Here is a 10,422-nt window from a genome sequence, read left to right as displayed (position 1 = left end):
AGTTAAAATCGACGGCACGCTGTTATGATTCGCGTGCCAAAGCGGTGTTGATGTTTTCGTTTATTTACGTGCGAAAAATATAACCGCATCATGCATTTTTTGCGGATTTATTTGTTGTATGTATAACGAAAAATGTATATTTTTTAAATATAGATTTGAAGTTTTCGTGACTACAGGGATATTTCATACCTACGTGACTTTACCGAAAGAATCAAAGTGTATGTTTTTTAACAGCCCAGCATGCGAAACGCTACGAGTAAGTTATGCAAGGCAATTACACTGTTAATTGATATTTTTCACACTCATTTTAAACCACGCTCACGTATGCAGCACTGCGTATGTAGTTGGCCCGTATGTACACCGACATAAACGTTGCATTGTATACCTATCTATATTGCATTTCACACAAAGAATACACAATGTTGAGCGCATCAGCTAAATCCAATATATGCACCGTAATATCCAGTGTGCTTTGTTTGAAACAAACAAAAACCGTACGGAGTGTTTTAAATGGTTCAACCCACACCGTGCAGACTCAATCGAGTCTTATACCCGACCTCTGTTTCTCCAAAGCAGATATAGAACTCCGTAATCATTGGACCGATTTCCACCAAACTACGTATCCGCGGGCTCTGTACGTTCTTAAAAACTCCAAACGCGCAACGAAACATCCCCAAGACCAAGTCTAACGTTATACGCGAACATCATCATCGTCATCGCCATTATCAGCCACTGAAAAAACCTCCCCCGCCCCCGTTTCGTTTCGTCGCCACGTCTCTCACGGATCGTGCGATGCAATAACGGGAGGCTCGTGAGAGATGGTGACGAGCTCTGATGCAGTCAACAACAATCGCCGTTCGCCACGCCTCGGTGTGCACATTGGGGCCGCGCGAAGTGTGGACGAGGCTCGCTGCTGGCAAGGAGTTCACGCGACAGACTCGGGTGTTACGCGTTCAACAGACTTACATGACTGACAGATGCCATGTAATAATCCACCCAGCGCCTGGGAATTATAAACTCCACGTCCTCGCAACGCCCGCCGCGTTAAGACGTTCCCGCGTCCATCAATTTCCTTCCCATTCAAATGTAAATCAACTCGTCACACGCCGCACGCGCCCGATGCTTGTTCATCACGCTCCACGTGACCAGCGAATCAATAAATGCAGCGTCAGGTGGAACAGGCGCGCGCGCACGCACGCCGATATATCGATCTTCATTCGAGTCAGCTCGATTAGCACAGCGTTAATTGCTTAGCGTGCGAAGTGGGACGTGTTTAACAAACATCAGGCGCGTGCAGCGTGGAACGAGTTGATTCGTATTTGAATGGGGAGTACATTTGTAAACGCGGAAAGACGGAGATTGGTGGTGGTGGGTTGGCGAGGATTGGAGTTTGTTAACGCGTTCATAATCTACAGCGAGTGTGTGAATATCCACAGAGTCCACAATGAGTCTTATATCGGCTTCGTCGTGAGCGGCTGTGGCAATGCAACTATGGGCCATGTTGAAACCACTGCAGTCTTACGCTCCTTCAACGGAGGAATAGCAACATTGACATGAGCTCTGTCTCTCCTGCAAGTTTTCTCGTCGTGACTAACAGACCACGACGTATGGAATTTTGCTTCTGAACATCTTGCTGCCTGCAAGAATTAAATAGACTCGTCGGCAGCTTTCCACTGCTGGATGAAGGCCTCGTCGAGTCAACGTCTTCACTCGCGACCCTGCGATGTATCCTGATAGTCCACTGAGCACCATGCACAAACGACTGATATGTAATCGCAACATCTCCTCTGATGTATAATTTAACAACAGTTTCGGCACGATGGTTGAATGTTGAGATGTTGTGAAAGATTAATCGTTTAACAAACAAAACCGTACCGAAAATTCTGAAGTTTCGAAGTTAACTTCCCGAGTAAAGCCCCTCGAGTTTAGAAGCTCTCGTTCAATGGTGGCTCTGGAACGATCTTCAACAGCGCGTGGCAGAAGCACTTTGACCACAGGCGAGATGTTGGCGAACACTCGGTTACTCTCTCTGATCTCTCTACACGACGTGCACCACCAACACCACAGCGGACACCTGGACCTTTAGGTGAACGAGGCTCCTGAAGTAAAATCTTTGCCATCGTTTGTAGTTCTATCGGACATGAATGGGTTTAGAGTGGGCCTAACAAAGGCTTAATTTCTAACTATATATATGTTTTCCGGGTCGCTGCTTCAGATTGGCGTCGGTGGTGGTTGACTATAGGAGCCACAGCCAAAGCGAGGGGTGATACTGGATGTGGTGTACCGGGTGTGCGGACACATTTCCCCGGACGCGCCCGACCGTTACAGACCCGGATGAAACGAAGGCTTCTCCCCCCCCCCTGCATGCGACTCGTGATCAAAATCTTCACTCGACTTCATACGCTTAGACACGCGGCGTTATCGGAGTCGGTGCCGGGTTATCCTCGGAGCAAAAGTATCTACAACATATGCAGTAGCTACTGCATATGTAGTAGCTACATGTATAGTGTAGCTACTATATATGTGGTAGCTACGTGCCCCGCACTTTCAAGGGCCCCCGCGCTAAATGCTTTCAAGCTATCAATTCCGGTACAGTGGTTCTGCACTTGCACTATTACTATAGTACTATACTGCCTTCAACTTTTATGAACGACTGGGTGTTTAAGGTTAGCGATTTGTCGTATTATCTGGCTGTATAGTAAATGCAAAAAATACAATAACTTTACTATGCAAGTGAAAAATGTGTGTTTTAATATTTTTTTTTCATATAAAATGTAGGGCCCCTTTATAACATATGCGACAGGCCTCGCACTAGCTTAATCCCGTAGTGATCAGAGTCGGCTCCGATAACACGGCGTGGATAGTTGTTACCGACCCACCTCCTAACTAGTTTTCAGGCAACTGGCTAAACGCGATCTCTCTGCGACGTTGACATTGTTTGTCGTTGGGGTTTTGTTGTTGTTGTTGTTGGTTGTTGTTGTTGTCGCGCAGCATCACGGATCTCCCCTTGTGAAATATTTTGGGGGGAGGAGGGAGAGAACTGGGTCAACTGGATCATCCGTGCTTTGGTTTGTGTTGAGTTTTGTTGTCCTTCCCCCGCACTTACGATTCTCATTGGTTGCCTACGTACGGTGCGAAGGAAGTTCAACATACAGACAACAAAACGAATAACCTCAAGCTAATTATCATTTAGATTTGAAGCTTTCGTGACTGCAAGGATTCATACTCTAAGGTTTTTTTCGGTAAAGTCACGTAGGTAAAAATAAATAATAAAAATAATATAAATGAAATTATTATGATTTATAATTTTATTTCTATTATTATAATCATAATTATTTTATTTATATAATTTTATTATTTATTTTTACCTACGTGACTTTACCGAAAAAAATACCTAAGAGTACTAATTATCATTATTTCCTGAATGGCTGATACCGATACGTGCGCTCCGTATAGCTACTTTACCGGACTTGAATTTAAATGTAATCTATTTAACCTTATTTAAATGTGCGAGTGTCCGCGTTTGCTCCAATCAACAGTCGGGGATGCGTTCCTGAAAGGTGCGACGACAAATCTCGAAACAACGTCAATCATCAAAGCCGATATCCAGGGTGGGATGGTGGCGGTGGTGGTGGAGGCGTAGGCTGAGAGGCGACGGATAAGGAGAAAGGGCAGATGATGATGGCGATGCTGTCAGCGACGTAAGCGTGGGTTGAGGCGACGCAAATCGAGACGTAAATCGGGGTATTGCTGTACCGCGTGGTCCAGATGTGCTGAGACCCCCCCCCCCCCCCAATTTTTTTTTTACTTTTTCATTTCTGTTTGCACACTCATTGCTATACACAAAATATTAAGTTTTAGAGAATTGAGTGGGGGGAGCGGGGGGGGGGGGCATCACAAGACATCTTGAACCACCCCGGACATCGGGAGAGAAGACAAACATTGAACGGGGCCACCGGGTCGCGTGTCGAGACTTGAACGCGGCGTGTGATGATGTGGCAGCGACTACTGCTGCTGCTGCTGTTGTGCCAGAAACGTCCCGTCGAGGCGTATCTCAGCCGGGGGGAGGGGGGGTGGTTTGGGGGGGGGTCAACGTAAGGCCGCGGTTTTTGTAGACGATTGCCCGCCCGCCAGCCAGCCCGCCCGCCCGCTCCAAGAGACGCTTGGGCTGCTGCGGCTAATTCTGCCGCACGCTGCATCTGGGGCGGGGGTGGTGGCCGCTTCAACATCTGTCCGCCACACGCCCGTGGCGTCAAGCTGCAGGGCACGTCGAGTTTGTAACGCGTAAATACGCGCGCGCGTGTGTGTGTGTCTCTCTCCTTTGGGGGGAGCGGTGGTGTAGCGGTTAGCGCGCTGCGCTACGAACTTGGTGACCCGAGTTCGATTTCCTGCTCACGGCGAAAATCCGTGGCGATTATCTGAACCGGTCCTGGGCCTCCCCTAGGTCAACTCGGCCTCCAGTGAGTAGCTGGTGCGGTGTGTAAACATCGCCGCTGGGGAAACAAAGGCGGCCGGGCGTGGTGCTGGCCACCCACCCCCCGTCGTGTGCCGTTCTGGCCTTCGTAGGTGCTGGGCTATAACAGCACTTGTCCCGACAGTCTGTTACAGGCTATACGGGGGATTTTTGTCTTTTTTTGTCTCTCCTTTGGACTGTGTGACTCTGAAGCAGTGTCCGCGACTGCACGCATGGGCGACTGTGTAACTCTGTGTCAGTCGAATGCGAATGTTCGATTGCACTTCAGAGTTTTCTCGAAATTCAAATCGTCCACGACCAGGGCCACGTGATCTATAGCGCCAACCTTTCACTCCACGATTCACTGAACCGGTCTGGTCTCTCTATCGATGTGTTATTATGAAGGGTCATTTTCTACAAATGCTGCCAATCGTATATATATAAATAAACAACTTTTAGGACGGTTGTTATTGACGAATGTGTTCAGATTTTTTTCCAAAAGTTATTTTGCTTTCGTGCACCACTACCATCAATAACCGCAGCATCACCATTTAACTATAACACGAGGTCGATCCAGATACCCCCACAATGATAATAACAACGTGTAAGTTTACAGCGTTGCATCGAGAAAACTTACATTCGTTTCAAAGTCTGTAACATGCCACCAACAAATATCAACACGCACATGACACCACCTCCCCTACACTGAATATCCAATCATCATATTGAGATGCAAGAGGGTAATTATAAATCAGTGGAGTATCTGTAAAGAGAAATCCCTATGCTATATATATATGCGCGCGCGCACACACACACGGCATCACTTCCGCGAACAAACAATATGCTGGTGAAATTTCAATTTAAAACTTTCGTGACTGCAGGGATTCATTTTCTTGGTTCTTTCGGTAAAGTCACGTAGAAGGGAAATAATAAAATAATAAAAATAAAACATAATAAAATAATTCTCACGACGTTTCGGCCACAACGCAAGCAGCCGTCCTCAGGCGAAGAACAGGTCTGTCGGGAAGACAGCGTCTGACGCTATTTCCCTTCTACGTGACTTTACCGAAATAACCAAGAAGATGAATATGCTGGTGGTTACTCCAGCATATTCATCTCAGGGGCCATCCATAGGCCACCCATAGTCCGTACGTATGGAGGGGGGAGGGGGGGTTCACCCAAATGCGTACGCTCGGGTATAGGGGGGGGTCTACTGATTGTCCGTACGCATAGGAAACGGGGGTGGGGGGTGAAGCCTCGATAATAATTTGTTGACATTGGCCTTCAAATGAACCACAGTTCAGTGTCTCCAGCTGTCAGACAACAAGGACTGCCGGGAGAAGTGGGACTGTGGGAGAGGTGTCACTCGTGTGTCACCGTGCCCCTGACTGCAGCTATCACGCAGCTCAGCAAAATAAGTGGCCAAGGTACACCAACTTAATTTCTTTAATGCAGCCGGCGGTGGACTATCTGTTTGCTTAAACACGTTAATATTATTAATCCTTGATCGTTTCTGCGTGGATTAAATATCGGCCGTTCTATAGGATTCGGGGGGGGGGGTACGTCAGGCGTACGTGCGCAGGTGGGGGGGATGGATACATTTTTGACAGATTTTTGCGTACGTACTCAATGGATGGCCCCTAAATGAGTAAAGACAACGAGTTTATACTTATCGGCCGTTTATCGATCATCTGCCGTATGAATGCCTCCTCCCCACGACGTGGCGGACCCATGGAGGTTGTTTGACCATACTTCACCACTCTGGTCGCTGCAGTTTGGTGGATTAGGTGCCGGTCCAAAGGCTAATTCGGTTATCCCTCCTCTGATGAGAGTCGTGGCCTGGAATCGAAATCACGTGAGTGAGCTGAGTGCAGTGCGCTAACCGCTGCGCCACCGCTCCCTCACGACTGTGCAAGGGTTATGCTAGTTAGATTTGCACTTCGAGGATTTGGTTATTACTTGGTACCGATGCGTCGCTTGATTGTTACGTAGTGTAAATCATTTTTTTTTGTATCAATGTCTGTGCACTCAATTGATGGTTCAATTGAGTGCAATTTGCATCGTTCAGGTAACACGACACGTGACGGGTTCATTAAAAGCGACAACAAGGAGCGGTGTTCCTTCTTGCTCCCATCAATCGGCATAAAGAAAGTTCTGGACGTTGCAACTGAGAGGAAATTTCCTGTACAAAGGCTGGTCAACCGAAACGTCGCTGTGTATCTTTTTTTTGTTTCCTTTGATCCTATTTCTTAAAAAAAAAATGTATGCACACGACTCATTACAAAATCTGTTTATTACTAAACACAACGTGATGGGCCCGTGTATTGTTCTCAAAAAAGGTTTGACCTGTATCTGCATATACATTTTAGATATGTATAGTGTACACATGTAGGAAATAGCCTGCACACAGATTTAACGGCGTATTCTTGAAGGGGATTTATTTTTCCTTTCGCTCAGCTGCGGCAGGGAATGCATTTCAACGAGAGACATTTCACACAGCCGTCAGACCACACCGCCATCTCAATGCTTCTACTGCGACTACTGCTCAGAATCGTGTTTTGTACGATTAATCTAGTAACCCGTGTACAAAATATACACATTTAACTACATGTATGTTAAACTTCTTTCGCACAGTACGTTGCTAATCGGAGGTGCGAGGGAACGGATAACAACCTCAACACAAAGAGCAATTCTAAAGAACTGAGTTTTCAATCAAGATGATTAATTATTTAAAAGTGCGTATCTCCAGGGGCGTCCGAATAGCGGACGGAAGAGCGTTCCAGACGGCCGCAGTCGTGCATCTGAAAGCGCGTGAACGACTCACAATGCGAGATGGACTCCTCATCCCCGCGCCGTGCTTCGTCATGTGGAGGAGGGGTGAGGGTCGTGTGAGCATACTTCACCACGCTGGGCAGTGCGGGTTGGTGAAGGGAAGACCCCAAGGCAGTATACTCTTAGTTCTTTCGGTAAAGTCACGTAGGTAAAAAATGAAATAAAAATTAAAAAAAACAAAAACAATAAAATCACGACGTTTCGGAGGCAACACAAGCTTCCGTCTTCAGATATTTTGCTGTGACAGTGATTTTATAGTTTTTTTTTCATTAATTTTGATTTCATGTTTTACCTACGTGACTTTACCGAACGAACTAAGAGTATGAATCCTTGCAGTCACGAAAGCTTCAAATCTACCCCAAGGCAGGTTCGCATATCGCTCGCCACGGACGTTAGCCGTGGTTACTAAACTACTACACTTTAATATTTTTTTTGCAAAAGCGACCTGGTGATCGCGAATCATAGCTCGATGAAGCGGCTCATCACGTGGACATGTACAGCGGCTAAAGACTCATGAACGCATGTCGATTCCAAATGTAGAGGTGGAAAAAACGCAGGACTTGTAAAATAATCCTGGCGACCACGGGGAGAACATCGAACCCACGACCTCCTGCGTAGCAGGCGAGGCAGCTAACATCTCGTCACCGTGGCACTCCGTTCGGAATTGAAATCGAGTCCCTGGGTGTAACATCGTGCCGTGTGCCAAGCATTCAGTTACCTCTCCAATCAACTGGCAGACGAAACGTGGCTTCAGTAGAAATCAAACACTAACGGTGTTTAGACAGCCAGGGACACTATATGAACTTTGGACATTGACAGCAAGGACCACTGCCTCCTAGGAGTCGCGTATTCGGTATAGGGTAAAGGTGCAGCCCTGCAACTGTGTTCTCACGTCACTGTTCGTAGGAAGAGTCTCCACTAGAATATCTACTCCAGTGGGTATTTGGCCTACTCTTCCACACTGGCTGGACATTATGTAAGATATGGGAGCTACCCACGCTTTACCGCACCGCACGCGACCTGTCGATCAACTGACTGACAGTGGTTATGCCTATTGATATTGCTCATGGGTGGACAGATGCAGTGGGAGTTAATAACAAGTGTCCCATTGTTGTCAGCTACCGGGACGGGAGATCGATTAAACTGGGCTACATCTGGATTGCAATTCCGGTGTGCTAACCGATTTAACGTTTTTTTATTATTTTTTTAAATTATTATTTTACACAGTAAGGTAACACTGAGCTTTACAGCTGTTTTTCAGAAGCGTCCTGGCCACAATTCATATCTCAACGAAGTGGCTCATCATCATGTGGTAACGTATAGCAGCCACATACTCTAAACGCACGTTGATTGTAACTGTGGAGGAAAAAAACCGGAGGGCCCAGATAAAGAAAGACACGCAAACTCCAAATATACAGCAGCAGCAGGCGTCAGGGTCGGGATCGAACCCACGACCTCCTGTATACCAGGCGAGGTAATTAACATCTCGCCACCATGACCCTCACGTAGAAGAGAATAAAAACAACAACAACAAAAGCGATGAGGACAACAACATTGTATGCGGGACGGTGATACAACTTTAAAAATTAACAAAGATACACAGTTTTAGTGATGCTGCAGGCATTTATTCAAAGGTACGGAAATCATTTACAGTCGCTATTCGTTCGACAACGCAATTACCAGACTTAAATAGTGAACACGTGCATGGCTGCCCTTGTTGCACCTATAAGTGTACACAGTCTCAGTGGGTCCAGGTGCATATATAGATATCACTGTAGTCATAAAAACAATACAATGTAACGAGTAATATATGTACATCTTATTGTACACTATATATAAACAGGATAACATTGCACCAGCTATATCGGATATATGTAAAAAAAAACTATATTTCATCACAGAAACAGCATATAGCATGTTTGGTCTGATTGTTTGTGTGTCTTATAGATACAGAATATGTTTAAAGCATATAATAATTTACAACCCTTTTATCATCCCCGCCGTGTGAGTCGTGGGATGTTGTTTGACCATACTTCACCACGCCGGTCAATGCGCGCTGGTGAAGGGGTTTGGGGAAGGGGGGTGCTATGAACTGGTTCAGATGTCAGTCCGCCCACGGATGTTAGCCGTGGGCGGGGAATCGAACGCAGGTGAACCGGATGACGAGCGCAATGTGCTAACCACTGTGCCACCGCTCCTTTATAGAGAATACTTCACGTACTTAATCCGAAAGGCGGTCCAACACGTTCTGCTGGGTAAAAATGAGCCATACCCTTAAACACATGCTCATTTGAACGTGTAATGTCTGTGTGTGTATATATATATACACGATTAGTAATATGAATGTTACATGTGGAAGTAGCAGTGTCACCCCACTTTGATTCCCGCTCACAACCAATTGCAGAACAACAGTGGCGAATGTTTTAACCGGTCCTGGGCCTCCTCTATGCCGACTCGGTATTAAACTAAGTACCCGGTGCAGTGTGTAAACACCAGCACTTGCCCTAACAGTCTGTTAAAGACTATCCGGGGGGGGTGGGATCTTTTATCTTTGGTGCATTTTGTGAACTATCGACAACCTTTGATCCGTGCGTCTCTAAACGCTGGATAAGAAAGTCGACGCGTCTCGGTGTGTGCGTGTGTATGCGTGGGTGTCTCCGGGTAGGCGCGTGCGCATGATGAACGTGCTTCGAGCGAGCAAGGCTTTCGTGAAACTCCATCCAATGCGCAGTGATCGTCTGCCGTGAGTTAGCACCATTAGGCCACGATCGATGTATTTGTATTATTGGTGTGTGATATGGGGGGGGGGGGGGGTTAGCACCCGCTGCGCTACGAACCCGGCCACCCGAGTTCGATTCCCGCTCACGGTCAACACCGGTGACGATTATCTGATCCGGTCGTGGGCCTCCCCTAGGTCGACTCGGCCTCTAATGAGTGCGGTGTGTAAACATCGCCAAAAGGGAGACAAAGGCGGCCGGGCGTGGTTCCTGGTCACCCACCCCCTCGTGTGTCGCGCCGGCCTTCATAGGTGCTCGCTAACAGCACTTGCCCCAACAGTCTGTTACAGGCTACACGGGGGACCTTTGCCTTTGTGCTGTGCGCGGGGTCTGTGTGTGTTGTGTGTGCAGGTGTGCATC

Source organism: Lampetra planeri, chromosome 19 (assembly GCF_965212315.1).
Source record: "Lampetra planeri chromosome 19, kcLamPlan1.2.h2, whole genome shotgun sequence".
Taxonomy (NCBI): Eukaryota; Metazoa; Chordata; class Hyperoartia; order Petromyzontiformes; family Petromyzontidae; genus Lampetra; species Lampetra planeri.
The sequence above is the reverse complement of the archived record's forward strand: the minus strand, read 5'-3'. Positions refer to the sequence as shown.